Below are 14,284 nucleotides of genomic sequence, written 5' to 3' on the forward strand. Positions count from 1 at the left end.
ATACCAAAATCAGGCGAAGACCATACAGAAAAGAAAACTGCAGAGAAATTTCCCTTGTGAATATAGGCACAAAATTTCTTCACAAAATATTAGCAAGTAGAATTCATCAATTTATGAAAAGAATAATACCAAATGCAAATGGATTTTTTTTTTCAGAGACTCAAGTCTGCCTCAATGCTTGGAAATTAATTGATGGAATCCACCACATTAACAGACTAAAAAAGAAAAATCACATAATCATGTTAATCTATGCAGAAATTTTTTTTTTTTGCCATAATTCAATGTTCATTCATGGTAAAAAACTTTGAGTAACATAAGAGTAGTGGGGGACTTCCTCAATAGCTAATGGTATGCTCACCAGTAAAATACTATACACTTTTGCACAAAGATCAGGAAAAAGATAAGGTTATTCACACTTGTCAGTTTAATTCAACATAATGCTAGATGCTCGAGCCAGTGCAGTAAAGTAAGTACAAGTAAAGGCAATCATATAGATCAGAAAAGAAGTAAAACTTCCACTCCTTGTAGATAACATTATTGTCTAATGTAGAAAATTCAGGTGTATATACAAAAAATATCCTAAAACTATTCAGTGGGTTCAACAAGGTCATGGGATACAAGATAAACATACAAAAGTCAAATGCATTTCTATATGTTAGCAGTGAACATGTAAACACATAAATTAAAAATATAATGCAATTTACAATGCTTCAAAAGGATCCCAAACTCGTAGGTGTAAATCTAATAAAACATTTATCAAAATTTTGTGCTTTAAACTCCAAAATGTTGATGAAGGAAATCAAAGAAGACAAATGAAGACACCTCCTGTGTTTGTAAATTAAAAGGCTCAAAATGATAGATATGTCAATTCTCCTCAAAATGATAAATAAATTTTACATAGTTCCTGTTGAAATCCATGCAGGGTTTTTTATACATATATGCAAGATTATTCTAAAATTTATATGAAAAGGCAGAATACTAGAATACCTAGAAGAATCTTGAGAAAAGAAGAATAAAGTGGGAGCGATCAGTCTATGTGGCTTCAAGCCACAGCTACAGTAATCAAAATGATGTGTTATTGGTGCAGAGATAGAGATATAGATCAATGTAAAAACTAGAGAACCCATAAATAGATCTACACAAATATACAAGACTGAATTTTTTTTTTCTTTTACAAAAGTGCCAAAGAAACTAAATGGAGGAAAGATAATCTTTTCTATCTATGGTGTTGGAGCAAGTGGACCTCTGTCGGCAAGAAAAATGAAACTTGATTTAAGCTTCACACGTCATAAAAACTAAGTTAATAAAATCAACCTAAAGTGTATCACAGACAAATGTAAAATGTTAAATTGTAAAACTCTTAGAAAAAGCGTAAGGCAAAAAATTTTTTATTGTGTTATGTTAGGCACTGTAAAATATATCATTAGTTTTTGATGCAGTGTTGCAAGATTCATTGCTTATGTATAATACTCAGTAAAGGTCTGGCAAAAGTATGTATTTTTATCTAGGAATATTGATAACTAAAAGAACATCCAGGTTTTGTTTAGAAGGATGAAGAAGTAAATTCACTATTTGTAGGGGACAAGCAAAACCATCCATAACCTGAAAAGACTCTCATGGCATCATGGTAGATTATGTGGTCAATGCGATTTGTTAGCCAACACCTTTCCCAAATTAACAGTACCCTAGAATCTAGTGTGTGGTTCCAGTTTGTTATGATGGTGTATGAGGGAGTTCAGCCAGTCTTTGTATTTGGCAGGATGTTGAAATGGAAGAGAGAGGAATGTGTTGCTCGATGGCGTCTATAAAAGAGCTTTGGAATTGTTGCCTTTGGGCTTCATGTTAAATAGGAAGTAAAAGAATGTAAGAGAGGAATGATGTTCAGAAACAAAGTAGGAGAGTCAGGTCCTTAACACCAACAGAAATAGATGGGAAAGAAAGAAGATTCACAGTCATCCAGAATAGACATCCCAGACTCTCCTTGCACATTACAGCTTCTGTTGCTGAGATCCAGGCAATTATGTACAAGCAATGAGGGCAGTGATAGTGGGACTTCAGGGACTGTGCTCCAGGTGTGTCCTCTGCCACATGCGTTTTGAATAGGAGGTAGACATGCTTTCCTCAAAGGCTTCTATCTATAATTAGAAGCAGATGCAGATTTTGGAGTGGGATGCAATGCAGTTTATGAGAGCTGATTCAGCTAGATAGCCAGATTTTGCTGATTCTTGACACCTGCTGAGAGACTTGAGCACCAGCTAATCTTACTGTGGCTGTGATTCTCTGTACTAAGACCCCTTGCAAGCACGTCCAGTCCTTCCTGTGATCGACTCTTTCCAGAGAGGAATGAGGCCCCAAGGGATCTTAATTTTTTAAGCTGACATAACTGTCTCTTACCCTCCAATGAAAAGTTTCTGCTGTGTCCTCTAAATTCCCAATCTGTTGCAAACAGACATCCAGTAGCCCCTGTGGAACGTGCTTCCACGCCTTAACCAAGCGTGACTCTTTCTCTTGTGGTTGCTCCTTATTCTCCCTCACCTAAAACACCTCAGATTTAGAGAGAACAGCATTCTCTTCACCACCACCCACAAAACCCAGACCATCGTCTCTATACCTCTCACCCCTACATTCCCCACTTCTTTTTGTATCTTTATAAACACCAGATACTTTTCCTTATATATTGAAGGCTATAACACAGTTAGGAGCCCAGTGTAATCTAAAATACCACATGACTTAAGTGTCCACAAGGGCCATTCAGAGAAAGCCTGAATTAATCAATTGTAAAGACTGTTAATTAGAATCCCCTTTAGCCATTAATTCCTGTGCCCACACTCTAGAAATATCCCATGATAATTCTCTGGTTAGATATTGTTCCACCAATGAAATCTTACATCAGGTCTAAAACCTCACATGCTTACTTTCAGCCATATCCACTGGCTTATTCTTTGGCTATATACGACCATTTGATTCCTGGATCTCTTTAATGTCATATTATTTCTCAGAAGTATTTTTTTTTTAATTTAGAGAAAGAGAGAGCAAGAGGGGTGAGTGAGGGTGGGAGAGGAAAGGGAGAGACTGAATCCCAAGCAGGCTCCGCACACAGAGCAGAGCCCCACAGAGGGCACAATTTCATGACCCTGAGATCATGACCTGAGCAGAAATCAAGCATCAGGCACTTAACTGACTGAGCCACCCAGAAGCCCCCTATTTTTCATTTGCTTATCTACACCATCTGAATTCCATGGCCCTACTTCAATCAACTTTTAGTCATTACCCAATTTTTTCTCTCCCCAGTTCTGTGTCCTGTCAGTGGCTTTATTAATTCCTAATTATGGATCGGTATCTGCATAATCTCACAAGTGTGCAGACTGGTGCCATTAAGACATGCTGTCATCTTTGACACTAACCAGGCCCCCAGTGTTGCCTCAGAAGTATTCTCTGTAATCATCTCCCGCTGTCATTTCCTGTAACTATTTCAAAAATTCTCACACTCTCCAGACTTCCTAATCCAGAACTTCCTCCATTTGCTTTCTTGGGAGACACTTAATTTCTGTTTATAAGAACAAATAAGATTCCATTAGAAATTAATAAACATTTCAACTTTCTGCCGTCATACTTTAAAAAAATTGTTACAATCTAAACAGATCCTGTCCTCCTTCTTTCCAATAAAACTGAAAATAACTATTTCCCCTCTTATCAAAACTTGATCCTTCTACCTTTGGTACATATTCCAATGTTTTCTGTCTCATCAGAAGTTTGATCCATTGCCTTGAGGACATGTAAATAGATCCTAATCTTTAAAATCTTTAAAGACCCAACTACCACTTTAACAGCTTCCTCTGGTTAACATCATATTAGGGGGTGGGTTTCAATAAATGAATTAGGGTGGGGGGACATATTAGTCCATAACAAGCAGCCAATGTGATTCTTTAAAACTTAGGTTTAAAACATCCTTAGGAAGCCACTAAAAATACAAAACTACAAAAAGAAAAAGTCGAATCACAAAGAGATAACAGGATGCCAAGGAACAAAAACAGAGAACGCAAACAGAAAGTGAACAATGAAATAATAGATCTAAATCTAACCACATCAATAATTACATTAAGCACAAATAGTCTAAATACACAAACTTAAAGAAGTTTAAAGACAAAGATTGCCAGTATGAGTTTTTTTTTTAACCCACTTCAGTTCTATTTCCATGAAACCCATGTTAAATATAATGATATAGAAAGCTTAAAAATAGAGTATGGAAGAGGACATCCAAGCAAACACTAATTTGGGAAGACTATTAATGTCAGACAAATTGGACTTCAGAAAAAGAAATATTTCAGAAATGAAGAGGGATATTATGTACTTAAGAAGACATAACAATGTTAATGTGTATGCTCCTAACAATAGAGCTTCAGAACACTGGAAGCCAAAACTGTTAGAACTGAAAGGAAAAATAGACAAATCCATAATTACACTTGCAGACCTTCACCCTTTATGCTCAATACATAGTCAGAAATCAGAAGGAATGTAGTAGACTTGCACAATACTATCTACAGATTTGATCTTACTGATAGCTATTTATAGAACACGCTGCTAAACAACAGAAAACAAGTAAAGCATTGCTTAGAAAAAACAACTTTATTCTTTTATCTCTTAAAAAATTACCAGTTACAAGGGCACCTGGGTGGTTCAGTCGGTTAACTGTCTGCCTTTGGCTCAGGTCATGGTCCCAGAGTCCTGGGACAGAGTCCCACGTCTGGCTCCCATGCTCTCTCTCAACTAAAATTAAAACAAAATCATTTTTTAAAAATTACCAGTTATGATGACCTGCCACAAAATGAACACTGTATACACATGTTGAACTGCACTAGGATATTCTGAGGTAACTGGTAAACACGTAACATGTTTTCACACAAGGTGGAACAACACTAATTATTAAGGGAACTGTGCCACTGTGCTTTCCCTTAGCCTCTGAAGATCAAACACAAAAATCAAGTCACGTAGAAGGTCAAGCCTAGGAACAAATGATAAGGCTGAACAGTAAACCATGACTCAGAGCAGCCATGGATTAGCAGAACCAGCATACCAGGAGCACATACATTCAGAATGGAGTGGATGGGAGAGTATATGACCCTTTTCTATAGTAACGTATCCACTTTCCCTTTACTTTTCATGGACTGCATCCCAATATAACAATAGAACAACGTGCTCACATCTCATTTAACTGTCAGAAGGCCCAGAAAACATAACTAACTTTTTCTATAATCACACATCTAGTACATTATGGAGAGTAAGTTATGACTATTCCTGGTTGTAAATTTAAGCCAAATAATTTAAATTTATGGTGTTATGGGAATATTCTCCTGTATACCCATGTCAAGGACGGGCAGGGTGGAGGAAGGGCAGGGGGAAATAGAGAAAACTGGGAGAAATACTTTGAAACAACTCAGCACATATGACTGTTCAGCTGTCCAATCACCAGATAGATATACTCTGATGCCTGTTGAACATTGGGGAGTTAATAAGCATAAATACCTTGATGTGATGGGAAAGTATATACGCACACACCTATGTGGATGGGGTTTTGTGTATATATATTTATTTGTACACATAAATATAGTTTGCCATTATTTTGCTGTGTTTGTTTATATTTTATTTCTCCTTGTGCGTTTCTCCTTCCCTCTCACTTGTGTTTGAGCAAGTGGTGTGTCTCTGCCTCAACATGTAAATGATGATGTCTGGCAAGAAAGCTGTATTTCTTCTGGCTTGTTTTGAAAAACGTAAATTTATTCAGGAATGTATACAGTTTATGGAAGCGGTAGAGGTTGAACAGAGGGTTTGTGGTAGGAAATAGGAAAGAGAAAGTGGCCAGGAGAGGAGAGCGGGGTCTCCAGGTCCCAGAGCAGGGGAGAGTGGGGAGGGGTGAGGGGGAATGGGAGGGGCAGATCATTGTTTCTGGACAATTCTTTTAGATTTAGTAAGACCCAGAGAGAGAAGTTTATTTGGTGACTTTAGGAAGAATTCTCAGCCTTGCAAGAGATTCTTGGGTCTCCATAAGCCTGAAGGCAGAAGTCTTCTACTTGGAATACCCCACTTAAAAGAAACAATTTACTGCATATTGGATAATATTTTTAACATTTATGAATCCTCTCCAAGAGGGTCATGTTTGTGCTTCCACTCATAGATCCAAGTGACACCATTTACAGTTTGTGTGAATGATGATTGGCAAAGAGTGGAGCTTATCTCTGATTATGTTCATAACAACACACATCATTCTATTTCTTGAAGTTTAAGATCTTGAACTTAAAGCATCTTAGGTTTGGTTACTCAGCCAGAACCAATGGAAAAGACCCTGGCGTCTGCAGCTTGGATCTTGAGGCTTCGCCTTGGATGTGGGCACCGAAGCTGTCAAAGACTTTCCCAACAGGCTAAGGGAAGTAACATAGTCATGCTCATTTGGGATTATTCATGGTTTCCTGCAAGAAGGGTACAAAAACGGTCTAAATTCTATAGTAAGATTAAACTTAGATGTCTTATGCTGCCTTGCCAATCAACAGGGAACTGGGTTCTTGAACTCTGCATGTCAAAGCAGGAGAGAGGTTGAAGGTGCTATTCCTGTTTCTTTGTATATTTCCCAGGTATAAGCAGAATCCCAGGAAGGATGGCCAATATCCTATTTGTAATAAATTTAATTTGGGTTGGAAAAGAAGGGAGAAACTAAGAGCTACCCTTGCTAAGAAGGAGACTCAGAGCTCCCCGCACACTTCTGCCTCCCAGGCTCTGTGTTCTGTGTCCTTTAGAAACCTGCAGCCTGTTTCCCATCCTGCTGCTGGGGTTGTGATCTGGTGTTGAGGCAGCAAACTTGTCTTCAACAGGTGTTTTGAAAAAGCAACCCCAGTGAGTCAAATATTTTTGAGTCTGAAAAAAATTATCTCAGAATGTAAATATATATATTTGATAATGTAGCTACCTATGCCTTAATTTGTCAACTTCTCTTCTTCTGCATCAGCCATGTCGGTAACTCAGTTTATCCTCTCATTTTTTGACATTACATAATGTGATGCTTTAGATCAATCAGGCCTACACACTGAGTTACAGCAATGGTTTTTCATAATTTCCCATCTCCTAAATGTTGGTTATATCAACTTATTTCCCACCCTTGCATGAATGGGACTTGCAATGTGAATATTTTACTTTTTTTTAAGATGTATTTATTTATCTTAGAGAGAGAGAGAACATGAGCGGGAGGGGCTGAGGGAGGGAGCATCTGAAGGAGACTCTGCTGAGCCCAACACAGGGCTATATCTCATATCCTTGAGATCATGACCTGAGCAGAAACAAGAGTCAGCCACTTAACTGTGTGTACCACCCAAGGTGCCACGTGAGCATTTTACTTTTGCTCTCGTTTCTTCCATACCTACATGGACATTTCTTTCTCTGTCCCATCTCACCATTCCCTTTTTCTGCTTTTCTGTGGTACCTAAAACGAAGATGCAAGAGGAAACTGACTTTTGACTCTTGTCTATTCATCCCTAATCTGCAATCATAGACAGGCTTCCTCCTCTACTCTGAAAGGTCTAAAATGTATTCTAAAATTAAGATGTCTTTGGGGAAGGTATGTGCTATGGTGAGTGCTGTGAAATGTGTAAACCTGGCGATTCACAGATCTGTACCCCTGGGGATAAAAATACATTATATGTTTATAAAAAATAAAAAATTAATAAAATTAAGATGTCCATTGATCAACTAATAAGAAACTCATAAAGAATTATAAAAATGATGGGATGAGTCTCATTGTGTGGGTAGTATAAAATGTACACTATTTCTGAAATGGATTGGATAAAAAATTGCAATCTGGTCAATGTACAGTTATTCATATAAAACAGAGTTAGAGACAGTGGTGTTGATGAGTCAGCTAGAAACACAGGCCAGTTAATTAATTAATAGCACCTGTGAATACCCAAAGGCACTAAATCCTAGACCCCAAAATGAAGCGCTAGCTCTGCACAGAAAGCACCTTCAGAACTGTGTAAAGTTACAAGTTGACTTGAATAAATTGAGCAAGATATGAGATGTTTTTCTTGGAAAGAAAAGATGTAATCTCAGCCTTGGATAGAAAAGATTTCCCTAGGCCGAGATTTAGGAGATAAAAACACAAGATATCTCCAGCATCCACATTACAGACTTAAGTTAAGGGAATAAAAATATCTCAGTGGTTGAGTTGTGAAAGCAAGTCAAGGAGATGAATATCTACAGCTGCTTTAAGAGGAAATATATATTAGAATATTCATAAATTCAAGGTAGTTTTAATAGCTAAGTGTATATTATTTTTCTTGAATCCACCATGATCCTTGGATGCGTATTTATTTTCTACAAAGAACACAATGATCTGGAGTGGTCACTCTACCACTTCCTTATCAGAGTTCTTCAAACTTTGATCATGTGGGGATCTTATTAAACTACAGACTATGATTCAGTAGGGCCTGTAGATCTGCATTTCTAACAAGTTCCCAGGTGATGCTCTTGGTCTGCTGACGCCCTCGTGGCCAAATTTACACAACCTGAGAGACAGTAATCTAAGATGGTCAAGTTTATGCATTTTTAAACATAGATTCAAATCTGCCTAGATTTGAAGCCTGACTGCTTTATGATCTTGGGGAGCTTCTTATCCTCTCTCTACCTTAATTTGCTACTCAGTAAAAATGAGATTAATATTAGCTACTTCCTAGTGTTGTCAGTGGGATTAAAGGAGTTGATTTATATAAAGTTTTTAGAGGGGTTGATAGCACTGCTAGTTGTATGCATAGTTTATTAAGTTTACCAAATCAAAAATACGTCTTTTGATCTACCTGGATATTTTGTATACCAACTGATTAAAAAGGGAAAGGTGACTAATTGGATCTTGTGTGCTTATCCTACCTCTTCACATGACCCTTGTCAGAGGGCAGGATGTTCACACAGTCTGGGTGTTTTCAGTTAGGATGATTGTGACATGCTCTTGGATTTTTCTGAATAAGGACCCAGCTGGACCTTTTGCTAAGACCTATTGCAGAGGAATATGAGGAGTAGAGATGTGCTATAGGGAATCCTCTAAATAGGTTGATTGAAACACAGTCTGATTTATGTACATAATCCCAGTGTATCCTCAAGACATACACATGGAATAAGTAATGTAAGCCCCATTCTACTGCATAGGAAGCTATTAGATGAGTGGGTGAAGTAAACCGATGTCACCTTACTGGTAAATGGCAGTGGTGCAGTATCAATCTAAATATGTCTGATTCTGACATCAAACATTTAGTCAGAATGTATTCCTCTACCACCAAAAGATTTTGTATAATTTGTTTTTAATATTCAACATGCTATCTTTTTAATGAGTTCTAAGCTCCCTTGAGAAACTTTGTGGCACCGAAAAGAATACAGAACTGTCACCATGAACTCTGTTTCCTTCTACCACACTTCTTCTGCAGGGCGGACCCAGGAGAGAACCATCCATATGGGCCAAAAGGCTGTCATGGCTGCATGCCTTTGAGGGACTCAGTGGTTCTTTTTAAGTTCTGAGAAATGGGGGGAACGCCCCGGGGTCAACAGTTGACCTCAGCCCTTTCCTCTCTAGCTTCAGAGCACTATTCTAGTTCTCATGCTTCTCACTTAACTCTCTGTGTGTAAAAACAAGTGGGCAAGCTCCCCCCAAACAAATCTTTGTTGGGCTACCTCTTTAGACCTTTAATAAAATCTCTTGGACAAAAGTCTGCCTTCTCCCCAGGTGGCTAGCCTCCTGAATAAAGTTCATATTCCTTTTCAGTCAAAACTCATCTCTCGAGTACTGGACTTTTGAGCAATGGGCAGCTGAACTTGAAGATCAGTAACAATTATACGTGAGACAGATCATCGTGTTGTTTGAGCATGACTAGTTTTTATTTTCGTTTTAATGTATGATTACAAACAGATCCATTTATAATGGGCATCAAAAGAAACATTTCTTCAATGACTGACTGAGGTTGATAGTGATTCCATTTTACTTCAGAATATGAGTAGTTATGCAAGCTGATTCCCTCTCCAGGGGGCCTGCTCGTGTCCCTCTTCAGGAAAGTTACAACCTGGAAGAAAATCTGGCATGCTTGCGGTTGCTGGTGGAGAGAGCATTTCTGTTTCCCTTGTCTTCCTTTGGCTGTGTACACTCACTCCAGTCCCTTCCGGCTCGATTGCGTCCCCTCCTCAAGCTCATGCTGATGTGTCCTCTCTCCTGACGTGGACCAGAGGCATTGATGTGCAGCAGATTTCTTTAGTCATCAACTATGACCTTCCCACCAACAGGGAAAACTATAACCACAGAATACGTCCTGGTGGATGATTTGGCCCTAAGGATGTGGCTATTAACATGGTGACAGAAGAAGACGAGAGGACTCTTCAAGACATCGAGGCCTTCTACAACACCTCCATTGAGGAGATGCCCCTCAATGTTGCTGACCTCATCAGAGGGGCTGTCCTGCTACTTAGCCCCACCCAGGGTACAGTCTGGGGGCCTGAAGAGGAGCAGGAGGGGGGAGGGAAGGGATCCAAGGGATGGACATCTTGTCATTTTTTCCTTTTCTTTTTCTTTGAATAAATGTCACTTTTTGAGGCAAAAAAAAAAAAATATATGAGTAGTTAAATAGTGTGGCTTAGTTCTGTCAAATTATGACTAATATAACTTATGACAAAAGGATAATGTAGTACTTAAAACAGTAGTACTAGATGGAGCATAAGATGGCAGAGAAGGAGGAAAAGCATTCACCTGGACACCCTTCATACCAAACAAAATCTCATTATACTTGGATACAACTAGTCACATGGCCAACACCAGTGATCTTTACCAATGGGTGTGAGCAGTAGCTAAAACAACCATGATGCTATTTACCCAAGATATTATGAGATCTGAATACATACTACATTCACATCACAATATACACATACTTGAATCACTAGATTAATCTACACACACTCTCTCACGCATTCATTCAATAGTTTGTTAACTATGTATCGACATTTTTCTGCCTAGCAATTGCTAAGGCCACAAAAGTGAAAATGGTACGATCTTTTTGTCGAGGAACTTATAGGGGAATCCAACCAATGCAATCACAATACTATGTGTTGAAGACTTTGCTGATCATAAGTCAGGGACCTAATGGAAGAGTAATGCAATAGGATATCAGAAACGTATTCTTAATTAAGTAATATACAACAAGGTTGGGGCACCTGGGTGGCTCAGTCAGTTAAGTGTCTGCCTTCGGCTCAGGTTGTGATCTCAGGGTCCTGGGATCAAGTTCCCCAACAGGCTCCTTGCTCAGTAGGGAGTCTCCTTCTTCCTCTCCTCCCTGTTACTGACCTCTCTCTCTCTCTCTATCTCTGTCTTTTTCTCTCTAGTAAATAAGTAAAATCTTAAAAAAAAAAAAAAAAAGTAATATATAACAGGGTTATTCATCTTTAATTTGGCAAAAATGGGTTTATGACCGGGTGCTTACCTATGCCATATTGACCTAAAAAATATACTGTAGTTTCAAGCACAATACAACACACACACACACACACACACACACCTAGAAATACAGTTTGCGGACACAGTACTGCTCACATGCTTGTTAAGGATACCAGAAATGGTAAGATGATATTTCCTTTATCGCTGTTATTCTGTCTGAAAATGATTTTTTGAAGAATGTGTTTTCCGTTTCTGAAAAAGGTCATTAGACTCTACTTAAATCTTGATTTTTGTGCATACCCAATGAAATTGAGAGAAAGAGAAACATTATTGAAAGTAAATCACTTTCCCATCTCTCCACAGGAGGGTACTATTTCAAAAGGCAAAATCCTTCCCAGAGTCAAAGCAGAGTGTGAAGGTGGAGGAAGGGGAGGCTGGCGGGGAGTGATTCGATTGGCTGCCACACAGAGACCTCTGCCTTTTTATCCAAAGCAACGTGGCTGGCAAGAGTTAACCCAGCTCAAAAAAGCCTCCTTCAGGAGGGGATCTAAAGTCCGTGGCCAAGGCCATCCTGTGACAGGAAGAAGAGATGCTCCTGAAATGCTCAGTGTTGGTCCTTTGGATTCAATTGGCATGTGAGTTTGACAAATTCCCGGTTATATTAACTGAAAATCCAAGGGAAAATTAAAGGAAGAAAGGGAGAGAGTGAGGGAAGGAGAAGGGGGATAGGAGCAAGAAAAAATCTTCTCAGGCTGGGAAAGAGGCCCCAGGGCCCTTCCCCAGCGCCCACTGCTTTGGTTTTAAACAGGGGAGAGCACCGAGCAACTGGAACAGAGTCCTCGCTTTCTAAGCATCCAGGAGGGAGAAAATTTTACTGCCTACTGCAACTCCACGAGCACTTTCCCCAGCTTTCAGTGGTACAGACAGAAGCTTGGGGAAGGTCCAGTCCACTTGATGACATTATCTAAGGGAGGAGAGATGAAGAAGCACAAGAGACTAACAGCTCGGTTTGGTGAGATGAGAAAAGACAGCTCCCTGCTCATCACTGCAGCCCAGCCTGTGGATGCCGCCATCTACATCTGTGCAGGCGCACAGTGCTCTCAGGGCACCTGCCACCTGCACCTGAACCCTGCTGCAGGCTCTGTCACACTGTGTTCCCTGGTTCCTCCTCCCACATCTCTTGACGTGAACAGTGGTAACAATCTCAGCCTCTTGTGGAATCATCTCCGCTTTCTTTCCAGATATTTCCCACATGCACTGGAGAAGACGATTCCTCTGTTATAAGATGAACTTCTAGAAATGCAGCTCACTAATTGTACCAGTAAAAATATGGGTCTACAGCTCCCTGGGAGGGCAGTGAAGGAGGAAGGAAAGGAGTTGGTACAGAGGGACAAATGGGAGATCTCAGCCACAGCACATCCTAATTCCAAGGAGTCATTCCATCTTCCTAAAGACCAAGGCAGGGATGGTTTGTAACAAGGAGACAGAAGTGAATGATTCTGCAGCTTTATTCTAGTAGAGCTGATAAAATTGCTACCTCCCAGTCTATTAAACTAAAATAAAAGGATAGTAAAAAGTAAGTAGAAGAAAGTTGGTACTGTTTTGGGCAGGAAAAATGTCTAACATATAGTCCAGTAACATCCAACTGTGATTTCAAAGTAATATCCCCATTTGGTGGCTCTGAACTGTTTCAACATTAACTACAATTGCCTGTATTTACACAGGATTTGCTTGGCGATTATTAGACTTTGAAAGGCAGATATCAATAACTTCAACTTCTCAAGGCTGAAGAAGATAGGATATTTTTGGTTTTTAAAAAAAATCCTCTATTTGAGTGTAGCTGACACACAATGTCACATTACTTTCAGGTGTAGAACATGGTGGTTCTACAAGTTTATACATCTTGCTGTGATCACCATAAAGATAACTACTACCTGTCACCATACAATGCTATTAAAATATCATTGGCCACATTCTCTGTTATGTCTTTTATTCTGGTGCCGTGCCTGTGCCTCTCACTCACCTTCCCGCTTGTTGTTTACCCCTTATCCCCTCCCTTCTGGAAGCCACCAGTTTGTTCTTAAGAAGTTGGAAGCTGATGGTTCCCTCCACCTGGCAAGCCTCCCACTGGCCCAGTTTTATACTTGAAGAACTCCTATTTGTCTCTAAAGCAAGATGATATAATGCAAAACACATGGGTTTTAGAGTTATCAAAGCCAGGTTCAATTCCCATGTGCAATTTTCTAGCTCTGTCTCCTTAGGCAAGTATTCATCTTCATCCAAGCTTCCTACTAATACATGAACTACCCATCTTGTTGAACTTCTGTGACTTAAATGAGATAAAATGTGTAAAATTATATGAAGGTGCAACATATATACTCAACAAATGACCTATAAATATGATTATCACTGCCTCTAAGGAAATGTGATCACTACTGTGAAATTTTTACTGACTTCTCAAGGAGGAAACACTTCATCTCTGCCCAATATTCTGAACCCCCACCTTAGTGGTCAAGAAGGCAGACACTGCAAGTTGCCAACCTAATCACCATTGTCTTCTGCCTCCTTATTAACAAACCATCAGTGTCGATTTGGACTATCTCCCAACTATCTCCTCACCTCAAGAAAAAAAGGGGGAGTGGCACCTGGGTTTCCCAGTCTGTTAAGCATGGGACACTTGGTTTTAGCTCAGTTCATGATCTCAGGTTCATGGGCTCGCCCCACATCAGGCCCCACACTTAGCAAGGGTATGCTTCTCTCCCTTCTTCCTCTGCTCCTCCCCACACTTTCGTGCTTTCTGTCTCTGTCTCTTTGTCTCTGTCTCTCTCTATCTCAAAT

At 39.4% G+C, this 14,284-nt stretch overlaps 1 non-coding gene and 1 gene segment (V, D, J or C); both read left to right on the plus strand.

Moving 5' to 3' along the window:
- Positions 1-14,284, plus strand: part of LOC116591114 — a 373,928-nt gene that overhangs the window by 47,850 nt on the left and 311,794 nt on the right.
- LOC116592246 lies at positions 10,029-10,171 on the plus strand. The gene has a single exon (XR_004286410.1). It is a non-coding gene; the product is annotated as a small nucleolar RNA SNORA67 (small nucleolar RNA).

Source organism: Mustela erminea, chromosome 5, assembly GCF_009829155.1.
Source record: "Mustela erminea isolate mMusErm1 chromosome 5, mMusErm1.Pri, whole genome shotgun sequence".
NCBI classification, from domain to species: Eukaryota; Metazoa; Chordata; class Mammalia; order Carnivora; family Mustelidae; genus Mustela; species Mustela erminea.